The sequence below is a fragment of the Lepisma saccharinum genome, chromosome 7, assembly GCF_977018435.1.
Source record: "Lepisma saccharinum chromosome 7, izLepSacc3.1, whole genome shotgun sequence".
In the NCBI taxonomy this organism is placed as follows: domain Eukaryota; kingdom Metazoa; phylum Arthropoda; class Insecta; order Zygentoma; family Lepismatidae; genus Lepisma; species Lepisma saccharinum.
This window is the reverse complement of record NC_139235.1, coordinates 78599739-78612046: the sequence shown is the minus strand read 5'-3', so window position 1 is coordinate 78612046 and position 12308 is coordinate 78599739. Positions and strand designations below refer to the sequence as shown.

The 12308-nt window shown below is 42.4% G+C and overlaps 1 protein-coding gene across 1 annotated transcript in view; it reads right to left on the bottom strand.

Moving 5' to 3' along the window:
* The window catches only part of LOC145989942 (uncharacterized), a 442396-nt gene that overhangs the window by 246973 nt on the left and 183115 nt on the right, over nt 1-12308 (bottom strand). The window contains exon 4 of the mRNA XM_083125475.1: nt 4746-4835. The gene's annotated coding sequence lies outside the window, so the exon portion shown is untranslated. The remainder of the gene's footprint in view (nt 1-4745; nt 4836-12308) is intronic.

The window sequence follows — 12308 nt, the reverse complement described above, 5'->3', positions numbered from 1 at the left end:
AACCACATAAAGGGTGCGTGCGATTCCAACGTGTCCAAAAATTCTAATTCAATTCAATTGAACGGTATTTTATACAGGGTGTTCATAAAGTTCCGGTACCATTACAAAAAAACATAGCCTGATTGCAAAATGAGCTACAACTCTGTACGTTTACACACCTCAATGTGCGCCCCCTCTAGTTGCTCTCAGAACATAAAGGCGGTAATCCACTTCTGCCCATACACGCCCCAGCATATCACCAGTAACAGGATACTCTCCGTTATTCTTCTTCGAAGAATAGCAACATCTGGAACAGGAGTGCGGTAAACACAATCTTTGACATACCCACAGAAGAAGAAATCCAAGGGTGTGATATCAGGAGAGCGCGGTGGCCAGGGAATAGGTCCATCACGGGCTATCCACCTGCCAGGGAAATGCCTATCCACAAGACCTCGAACATCCTTGGACCAATGGGGGTGTATGGCATACCTGTATAAACGTGGAGAGTTGTAGCTCATTTTGCAATCAACAGCATTGTTCTATTGCACATACTTTCCGAGCTGTCTTTTTTTGTAACGGTACCTTGACTTTATGAACACTCTGTGTATATATATATAATTTTAGGTGCGGAGATTACATTTGCCAATTAACATATTCAGATACGAAATACATCTACAAAGACAAGTCACAATTGTTACACTAAACTACGAGAAAAAGTTAATTGTATAAGAATTTCAAATTTACCTAAAAAACTTCAAGATACCCTATCTCCCAATAATCTTCCGTCCGTAAATAGATTGTTCTGCAACGGACACTAGCAAAGCAAACGGACTGAGAGGATTCTGTCTTTATTCTCCACGCAGCTTTCTTCTCTTTTCCTCTCACGATAAAAATAAAAAGCTAAGCTTGAATAAACTTGCTTTGGGGTATTAATAAATATGTATAAATTGAATGGGATTTGGATTAATAAAAGTTTACGGAGAAAAATTCCAGCAGAATTCCCGGAGCCAATAATTCACGCATAATTCTCGGAATTCAAAGAATTCCCGGTGAGTAGCCACCCTGTGGTTATAAAGTTGCTTTAGAGGACGTGCAAAAGTTAAATTTGGTAACAAAATGACCATAAATTGGGTGCTTGGGAAAAACTTTAATTCTATGCATTTTCAAGGTTAATAACATGATTTATACACTTTGAGGGGGGAATCCATACATTTTAGATCACTATCATTATAATAGTTTATTGTAGAATGTCTCGGGGGGGGGGGGGCAAATGCCACCTTATTTCTCCCCCTGCCAAGTCTTTAATACACTCGGACATTCAGTAGACACCTGCCAAAAGACGACGAATACTGGCTATGGTCAACGACCTCCTCGTACCTGATTAATCATGCATTGATTACCGCCGCCATGTTCCCGGCAAGTGGAAATACCCTTGAGGACCCCCCGGGAAGAAGACGAGCCCCAATGAAATTAAGGGCAAGTTTGTTGCATGCAGAGTGGAGGAATAATGAGGCATCCAAGGAAAGGGGGTAACGTGACCCGAGGAATTCCGCAAACTTCCAAAAACCAGCAAATGGAGTGGCCGGGGCAAAATTTTGGCACGACGCCACGTGAGCTGGACCTGACTGAGAGGGGGGTGAGAGAAAGTTGCAGACGGAAACATATGAAATGAGTCTTACTACCCTGGGAATGGGGGTAGTTAAGGGATCTCAAATGGCCAAGAACATTTCTCCCTCGGTCGCATCCATCCGTTCGCCATAAACTCATTCTTGCCGAAAGGCAAAACTGGGAGGAAGATTTCCTGAAATATGTGGACATCCTTTCTTCGGTCTCCTGTCAATTCCCGGGATGTACAGCCAAGAAATACAGGATGCGTCGCTCCATATTCCATTGCGGGTAGCGGTGAGTGTCCCTCGGAGATCTTACTATGGGTGCAGAATCACTCAACAATAATAAAGAAAAAAGTTCCAGCATTTCCAATTGTTAGAGAGAATGACAAACCAGGGCCATCAGTTGGTACCAATTCAAGATGCTCCCTTCCTAAAATGTACTAGTCGCACAAGTTGCTTCCTTCTTAATGGGACTCATTCACCATCATGCCCCTCCTTTCCTAAAATAACTGGTTTCAATTCAAGTTCTGAAGTCTCCCTGATAACGCAGTGGTAGCGTCGTCGCCTTGCAATCGAGGGGTCCTGGGTTCGATACCCGGTGGAAGCACATAGTGGTTCGGATCCCACTTTAAACTGTAGGTCGAGTTCCGATTAGCCTTACTGTGTATAAACTGGACTAAAACACCAACTCAATCATTCAATCAATTGAAGTTCTTCCATTCCTAAATGGAGTAGTTCCATTTCAATTTCCTGCTTCTTAAAGGGACTCATTCACTTCATGTTCCTAAGTTCCTCCCCTCCTAAAATGGACTAGCTCCAGTTCAATTACTTCCTTTTTAAAGGGTCTTGTTTATCTTCATGTTCCTTCTTTCCTAGAAGAACTGGTTCAAATTCACGTTGATCCCTTCCTAAAATAGACTGGTTCCATTTCAGTTTTCTGCTTCTTAAAGGGACTAGTTCGCTTCCTAAAAGAACTGGTTCCAATTCAAGTTCCTCCCCTCCTAAAATGGACTGGTTCCATTTCAATTTCCTGCTTCTTAAAGGGACTCATTCACTTTATGTTCCCCCTTTCCTAAAAGAACTGGTTCCAATCAAAGTTCTTCCATTCCTAAGTGGACTAGATCCAGTTGAATTTCTTCCTTCGTAAAGGGACTCATTTCATGTTTATGTTATATTTTTCCTAAAAGGACTGGTTCAAATTTAAGTTCCTTTTAAAGGAACTCATTCACGATCAAGTTCCTTTCTTTCCTAAAGGAAATACTTCTATTTTAAGTTCCTCCCGTCATAAATAGGATTGGCTCCAGTTCATTCCTTACTAAATGAAACTAGTTCCAGTTCAAGCATTTCCTTCTCTAAAAGATTCTACTTTCAATTCAACTGCAATCCTTTTCTTTACGCCTCCAGGTTGTTCGCGGCGACGAGGCTGGATGGTAGACATCGAAAAGATGCGGACCAAAACAAGCACATGTCTTAGGACTTGAACCCAGAACAATAACTACCACACCAACTCCACACATCGTGATTCCATCCTCCTGTATTTCTTTCTAAAGAACATGAAATCCCGAAAAGATCTCTCCAGTGAAAACTGGAACATCCAAACGCAATCATCATCTCGACTGTGGGAAGGGGTCGGAAAGGGGAGGGGGGGGGTGATGTCTAGAGGTGACGTCGGGAGATTACCGAAACGTACGTGTTTAATTAAAGGGAACCCGGGCAACGGACAGTCCGGCAGGGGAGGGATTATATTTTGATCACTGCACACCAGCCGATGTTGATTATGGAGGCGAAATCTGCCGCTGGTTACACAAAGCTCTGGCGTTGCTAAGGCTTCCACCTGGGCTTTGCAAATCCTCAAGTACCGTCTCAAGCAATACAGGGTGCAGGTACAGGGTGATCATAAATTTGTTGGACAGGTTGCTAATCAACGGCAACTGCAAATGGGAATTTCTAAACATTGGTAAATTTTGGATAAGTGGAGCATGATGTACGTTTGATGTTGGACCAGGATTTTTCTGGTGCTTATGTCAAAAGGTTAGAGAGGGAGAGAAAACAGAGAGGGGGGAAGAGAGAAAGTGGAAGTTGGAGGGAAGGAGAGGAAGGAGAAAGCGAGGGAGAGATGGAGAAAGAGGGAGAGAAAGATGGAGGAGAGAAGGAAAGAGCAAGAGAGAGAGAGAGAAGATGAGCAAATAGTGGAGAAAGACGAAGAGAAAGAAGAGTGAGGTGGGAAGGGGAGAGAGAGAGAGAGAGAGAGAGAGAGAGAGAGAGAGAGAGAGAGGAGTGAGGGAGGAAAGAAGAAGGAGGAGGAAGAGAGTAAGAAATGGGGTGGAGGGGAGAGACGGTGAGAGAAAAAGAGAGGAAGAGGGAGAGCGAATGAGAGGTCTTGTTTCTAAATTCGAGACTAGATGGAGCATCACATCGTCTGTCTCTGTACTATGCCTGGTATGTAATTGTCAGCTCTTCTCTCGATTGTTAAAATATAGTCGTATATAAATGAGGTAGATATGTGCTTGGTATCTCTGAATAAGTCGCACAGTAAAGTTGGTTTAAGGCCACGAGGAACAGTTTCAGTGTCCAGCCAGACAAGAAGTTCTGGAAAGACTCACCCCCGAGCTGGAGAAAGGGGGGGGGGTCTCTGCACTGGATGTTGTACGAGGGGGAGAAAACTTAGCATTATGCTTATGGGAGTATTATATTACTTGTTCTCTTGGGAATATCAAACTTCCAGATGGCGTAGAAAAACACATGAACAAAGAGAGGACACGTTGAAGATTTTGTTTGTAGTGGGAAAAGTTGAAACTTCCATGAAGTTGTTTATGATTCTGAATATACTTATTGTGATATTTTTTACAGATCGTATCTAGCTTAATAATCAACTTTGAAAACAGTTTCGCTTTGCAACATGGGGAGAAATTCATACTCTCTTGTACAATGGTTTGTTTTTTCAGTAGCACTGACCATTCCGACGATATTGAAATACATGCACGAAACTCTCTCAAATATCATACCGAAGACTCGAAGTCTCGATTTTACAGAGGTCTGTCTCGTTCTCGTCTCGAAGGCTTTGCTATCGTTCTCGCTTCGATTCTCGCAACCTCTGTACCATCCCTGCATAGAAAAGACAGGTGGACCATTAAACACTGTAGCTGAAGGGCTTACCTTTTTAATGTCCTCGGTTGTTGATTCATCCTTTATGTTCTTCGCAGGAAGAAACTTTTAAGAATTCTGTTCTCATCAGATGGCTGGACTCTGTAAAAGAAGACAGAAAACAGTGAGAAATTGGGCGCGCTACATACTTTTTCTACATGATATTCTCTCTTATTTATATAAAGGATGGGACACGAACGAGTACTTTTTTAAAAAAGTTGAGGGGTTCCAGGTTCGAATCCAGGCTTGGGTGTTCTTCTACATTTATCTGTGGTACTGTCAAAGCAAAGCTGGGGCTTGGTAAGTATTTAGGGGGTGTCATTGGCTACAGCTGCTGTGGCAAGTTTGTAATATCACAAATTAATTATAGTAGTTGTGATCAATATTTTGATAGGTACTGTCACAGATAAACGCTCACTAAAAACCACTGCAATAAGAATTGCAGTGGTCGACATGTCTAGCAGATAACTGTTGTTTCAGAATAATTTCAGCAAGCTGATTCCAAAAATGCAATTTTTACCCCTCACGTCTAGTTTTTTCAGAAAACAGCAATATATTAGCTGCCTTAATTTAACAATAAAATGTTTAGTTCCATTATTTTCCCAATAGATGGCTGTGTAAAGATGTTAAAAAATATTGATTTTCTACAGTACAAAACCTCCAATTTTGAACTATAAATTAATGTAGAATTGTAAGCATTTATCGATCTTCCATACTCGCATGACGCATTGACATGAAAATTGTACGAACTTTTTGTACGTTAGTTTTATTTTAGAAAGCCCATATCAAAATTTCCTTCACAAAATGTCCAATACTCAATGATACCGTGCGTCCATTTCGATCTTCAGCCGAGAGATCGGGAGAAGCGTGGCGGGCGGCGCTGACGGAGATCCCGACATTTGCGGCCTGTAATGCCCGCTTATTTTTATGGACATATGCAGACATTTATATAAATATTGCAAAACGAGCACTAACTTGTGTTATAAGAGTACGGTTTTAATTTTAGTAGCTTAGTGGCTGTATGTGCTGATGATTTTGAAACGTCTATCTCCTGTGAAACACTGCGTAGAGGTTTGTTTGGAGAACGTTCTAACGCTGCACCAATTTTATCGAGTTTTGCTTCGGTTAGAATCCGTCGTTTTTGTTTAGGTGTTTTAAAATTTAACGATCAAATTTCTCGTAATTTAAGGACAAGATGTCTAACCGTATCTCTATGTGCAGGTGAAACGCCTGGGAATTTCTGTACAAATTGCCTACACACGTCTCGACACGAGTCTCTTTTCACGTAAGTGTCATACATAAAAATTCTTTGTTCTAACGTGAACCTTGAGGTTGGCATTCCAATCGTCTCACTGACACAACACACATACACACTGCAATAACACAAACAAGTAACGGCAAGTAACCAAGAATAACACTCCTGCGCACATTACGAAATTATCACGCTCTTGGTTTACATCTGCTCGCCACTATATTCACAGCTCTGTTTTCATCTAGTCGCGAAGGAAAAAAAAACCTCTATAGTGGAACCACAAGCAAAAAAACCTGCGCAGAAGCACATCGCGCCGGCGGGTGCAAGAAAGAGCAGGGGGAAGCAACATTCGCACTGCTCACGTCAGCGTTGCCAGGCCTTTTGATTTCTCGGGAGAATTCCTTAATAAACTATTGCTATGGAACCTCCAACGGCCAACTTAAAAACACGTTTCCTGCTCATCTTACTTCAACATGAAGGGGAGATGTGGAGTGGAACTCCACTCAGCCGTGAAAAGTGCTGTTTGAACTGTGAAATTATGTCAAACGCTACTCAATTGTACTAGGACATTATTTTATTACTTGTACTACATTACTGTTTTAGATGGCTGTATTTTATCCCACCCTAAACTCTATTTCTATTTTAGTTATTTTACGTCGCTTTTGTGCCTCTACGGGCAAGTACGACAATATGGATGAATGAAAAACTGATGAAATGGATGAAGTGACGCAAACACAGTGAAACGTCCTTTCCTTACGAGGTAGAAACACTGACTTCTTAGCGTGGGCAAATTATGTTATACATGTATGTGTTTGTGGGTGTGTGTGTATATATATATCTAGGATGGGTGGCACCCTAGCATAAGCGTTGCTATCTTGAATTATTGAGGAAGACATGCCGTCTAATTTACCAAATATATTTCACATACGTAATGCATTTTCTCATTATGGTGCAGGACGCGTGCCCACCCCTATCGATAGCTGTACACCGAACACCAGCAGAAGGCAAACTGATTTGTTATTGTTAGCATTCGACTTGAAAGATTGTGGCAAATCGCCGACAACGAAAGGCGGCACGTTAGGTTCATCTCTGAACACAACTTTCTACCATTTCCTGTCATAAAAATTCCTCGCGATAATAGAGGCATCGCAAATCCCTTGTGTCGGTGCTGAGAAAGGGCAAATTTGAGGGTCTTTCCACGCACCCTCTAACCGGAAAATGCGGAAGAGATGAAAGATGTTGGTCGGTTCCCTCGGGCGGTTTACTTTCTTTTGTTTGAAACATGTCCACTCCTGAAATGGAGATCTTCGGTATATTTTCGCCAAACGCAGGGTGCTGTGTTTAGCACCATTGTTACAAAAGTATCTGTGACGTTTACACCGTAAACAATGCGCGTCACTCGCCTTCACCCCCCCCCCCCCCCCCAGTGCGCACGACTATGCCGCCCCTCCGCCCCCAAGAACGTCCTTCATCCGCTACTATTAGATCAACGGATTTTGTAGCAGATCTTCTGGTTTCCTAAGGAACAATCTCCCGAATTTTTCAAATCTTACCTGGCAACACTGCCCCGAACACCGATAACGGCAGGGAAGTTGCGCGAACGCTTTGGACGGAAGGTTTTTTTCCTTGTGGTCGAGCTATAGCTCAGAGATTTCGGATTGCAAGGAAGCTCACGAAAACCATTGACTTTTAACGGTTTCGTTTGCAGCGTAATCTTGATACAGTGTTGCACATTCGAAACCTCCAAATAATCCCCATCGTCACAAAACTCTTTCAAGGATATAAGCTTAAGGAGGACGTTACTCAAAACTATGATAAACATGTTTTATTATCTGTGGCTCTTAACATCTTTTCTAAAGCGTATTTATTTGTGTATATAAGGGCAGAACTTGGATGAATTACAGAATAACTTTTGCGTGTTATAACACAGGTTAGTGCTCGTTTTTTGCAATATTTATATACATGTCTGCATATGTCCTTAAAATGAGCGGGCATTACAGACCGCAAATGTCGGCATCTCTGTCAGCGCGCCCGCCACGCTTCTCCCGATCTCTCGGCTGAAGATCGAAATGGACGCACGGTATATGGTAGGTTGATTGAACTTTGTGACGTGGAGAAAAATCCTGACGTTATGGGAAGAAATGGATGTCATTTCCGTTATCAGCATTCAAAATACTTCCAGAATCACTTATTGATTTGGAAACAATGAAAATTTCCCTCGCATGAATTTATTTTGTTGCCTTCTGTAATAGGCGTAATGCAATGGCGAATATGAGAATTTTGATTGTGAAACTGTCAAACGTGATGGGGGAAAAATTGATGTCATTTCCAGAATCACCTATTGGTTTGAAAACATCAGATTCTTTTTTTTTTTTTCAAGATTTCGACCAGTGATGTTATTATTATTACATGTGGAACACTTGGGACGGACCTCTTCACAAAAATAGTTCTGGCCTACGTGTGTGTCTGTAGCCACCCCTACTTACCAGCGTACTTGCACAATGGTCTTGACTAATGTAGACCGACTATGTCATTATTTTTAGGACAAAAAAAAGGGTGCCGTGCATGTTTAAACTAGGATTTCCCTTTGAAAATTACAAAACATTCCACACATAATTTAACGATTTCGCTTCACTTACTTGGGAGGAGGGGGGGGACTCTTCTACACGCCGTGACGACTTCCTTTTACACATAACTCTGTTACCTCCTCGTTGTTCGAATTTAAACCTTGGCCAGTCTATGTTTGTTATCGCGCGTCTAGTAAACAATATAGATCTCTCCAAAAATGGCGCGCATGCGCAGTCACGACCGCTGATTGGACGGAAACTGAGAGGTTCGTTCATTAGCCATTTGGAAGCAAGGCCAGCCTGCAATAAAAAACCACGTCCTTCCTACCCACCCGTAATTGAATCCCAAGGGTCCGCCCCTGAATACGACTCCACCAAGCCTACATGCAAATGCTTTATATTAATGCTGTATGAAAACGTGGCTCCTTTTTAGGTAATGAAATTTGCAATTCAATTTTTGCAGGACCCGAGTAACAAAAAAAAACCTCATGCAACGTGGAAAAAAGAAGAAAGGACAGACTCGCGCGAACTTTGCTGAGATTTAAGGATCCCCCGTGAAGCCCTCCCCCCCCTTCCCTAGTGATTCCCCCCTCTCTTTCGTGGCCCGGTACGTGAATGCACACACGAATACTAACAACGACTTTCAACTTGGAGGCGAGTCTGTACGCGCTCGGTCGCCGCTGCTGCTGCCACCTTGCGGACGAAATTAGATTCTCAGGGTAATTTGACGGTAAACAGTTGAATCACTATCACGCGCAGGGAGCATGACAAGTGCTAATCTAATACACTCTGCTTACTTTTTTTTTCACTTGTCTCCCCTTTAATTGTAGACGAAACCGTGTGGGGGTACTAATTACACTCAAGCAATCGCAGTGTTTCCAACCGTGGAAGGGAAGATCCACATTTGGTAAGAACCCTTCAAGGTATGCAGATGTGCAACAGGCTGGAATTCGAATAAGCATTGTCACAGACATCTATCCTGATCCAGCTGTGGAAGGATAAAGCTCTGAACGATAGCTTTGAATGATTTGTTTAAGTTGTTTGAATATGTATACCCTTTCCCAGCTAACTGTAAAGTAGGCAAACGAATTCAAGTCTCTGCGCAAGTAGTGACGCGAGACGGCTTCACCAATGAAGACGTGAGAGGGAACGGGATTGCGTGGAGGGGATGAAAGTGACTGTTGTTACCAGCCTTCGAGCAGCGTGTACTGTTTCAGTCTTACCACTAGATTACACTCGCTTCTCTGACGCTACTCTGCGAGGCCTTGCTCCACAGTTAGCTTGGACAGGGTATAGACATAAGAATCGACAGAGAGAGAGAGAGAGTTGTAGACATAAGAATCCACAGACAGAGAGAGAGAGAGAGCTGTAGACATAATTTGCTTTGATTTGATTAGATTTGATTTGGTTTATTTTACTTCGCGTTTTGTGCCTCTTGGCTAATTTGCGAAGATGGGGATGAGTGATGAAATGATGAAATTGATGAATGGACATTCACAAACAACCAAGCCCGACCGGGATTCGAACCCGGGACCCTTGTCGTCGCAGCGCGATGTGCTAACCACTCGGCCACAGGGTCGGGCGAGATGTAGACATAAGAATCCACAGACAGAGAGAGAGAGTTAGTTGTAGACATAAGAATCCACAGACAGAGAGAGAGAGAGAGTTGTAGACATAAGAATCCACAGACATAGAGAGTTGTAGACATAAGAGTCGACAGACAGAGAGAGAGTTGTAGACATAAGAATCGACAGACATAGAGAGAGAGTTGTAGACATAAGAATCCACAGACAGAGAGAGTTGTAGACATAAGAGTCGACAGACAGAGAGAGAGTTGTAGACATAAGAATCGACAGACATAGAGAGAGAGTTGTAGACATAAGAATCCACAGACAGAGAGAGTTGTAGACATAAGAGTCGACAGACAGAGAGAGAGTTGTAGACATAAGAATCGACAGACAAAGAGAGAGAGAGTTGTAGACATAAGAATCCACAGACAGAGAGAGAGAGTTGTAGACATAAGAATCCACAGACAGAGAGAGAGAGTTGTAGACATAAGAATCCACAGACAGAGAGAGAGAGTTGTAGACATAAGAATCCACAGACAGAGAGAGAGAGTTGTAGACATAAGAATCCACAGACAGAGAGAGAGAGTTGCAGACATAAGAATCCACAGACAGAGAGAGAGAGTTGTAGACATAAGAATCCACAGACAGAGAGAGAGAGTTGTAGACATAAGAATCCACAGAGAGAGAGAGAGAGTTGTAGACATAAGAATCGACAGACAAAGAGAGAGAGTTGTAGACATAAGAATCCACAGAGAGAGAGAGAGAGAGAGAGTTGTAGACATAAGAATCCACAGACAGAGAGAGAGAGTTGTAGACATAAGAATCGACAGACAGAGAGAGAGAGTTGTAGACATAAGAATCGACAGACAGAGAGAGAGAGAGTTGTAGACATAAGAATCCACAGAGAGAGAGAGAGAGAGAGTTGTAGACATAAGAATCCACAGACAGAGAGAGAGAGAGTTGTAGACATAAGAATCCACAGACAGAGAGAGAGAGTTGTAGACATAAGAATCGACAGACAGAGAGAGAGAGAGTTGTAGACATAAGAATCCACAGAGAGAGAGAGAGAGAGTTGTAGACATAAGAATCCACAGACATAGAGAGAGAGAGTTGTAGACATAAGAATCGACAGACAGAGAGAGAGAGTTGTAGACATAAGAATCGACAGACAGAGAGAGAGAGTTGTAGACATAAGAATCGACAGACAAAGAGAGAGGGAGAGAGAGTTGTAGACATAAGAATCCACAGACAGAGAGTGAGAGTTGTAGACATAAGAATCCACAGAGAGAGAGAGTTGTAGACATAAGAATCGACAGACAGAGAGAGAGAGAGTTGTAGACATAAGAATCGACAGACAAAGAGAGAGGGAGAGAGAGTTGTAGACATAAGAATTTACAGACAGAGAGAGAGAGAGGTGTAGACATAAGAATCGACAGATATAGGGAGAGTTGTAGACATAAGAATCCACAGACAGAGAGAGAGAGTTGTAGACATAAGAATCCACAGACAGAGAGAGAGAGAGAGAGAGTTGTAGACATAAGAATCCACAGACAGAGAAAGAGTTGTAGACATAAGAATCCACAGACAGAGAGAGAGAGAGAGAGAGAGAGAGAGAGAGAGAGAGAGAGAGTTGTAGACATAAGAATCCGCAGACAGAGAGAGAGAGAGAGAGTTGTAGACATAAGAATCGACAGACAAAGAGAGAGAGAGTTGTAGACATAAGAATCCAGACAGAGAGAGTTGTAGACATAAGAGTCGACAGACAGAGAGAGAGTTGTAGACATAAGAATCGACAGACATAGAGAGAGAGTTGTAGACATAAGAATCGACAGACAGTGAGAGAGAGAGAGAGAGAGAGTTGTAGACATAAGAATCGACATGCAGAGAGAGAGAGAGAGTTGTAGACATACGAATCGACAGAGAGAGTTGTAGACATAAGAATCCACAGACAGAGAGAGAGAGTTAGTTGTAGACATAAGAATCCACAGACAGAGAGAGAAAGAGAGAGTTGTAGACATAAGAATCGACAGACAGAGAGAGAGTTGTAGACATAAGAATCGACAGACAGAGAGAGAGAGAGAGTTGTAGACATAAGAATCGACAGACAGAGAGAGAGAGTTGTAGATATAAGAATCGACAGAGAGAGAGAGAGAGAGTTGTAGACATAAGAATCCACAGACAGAAAGAG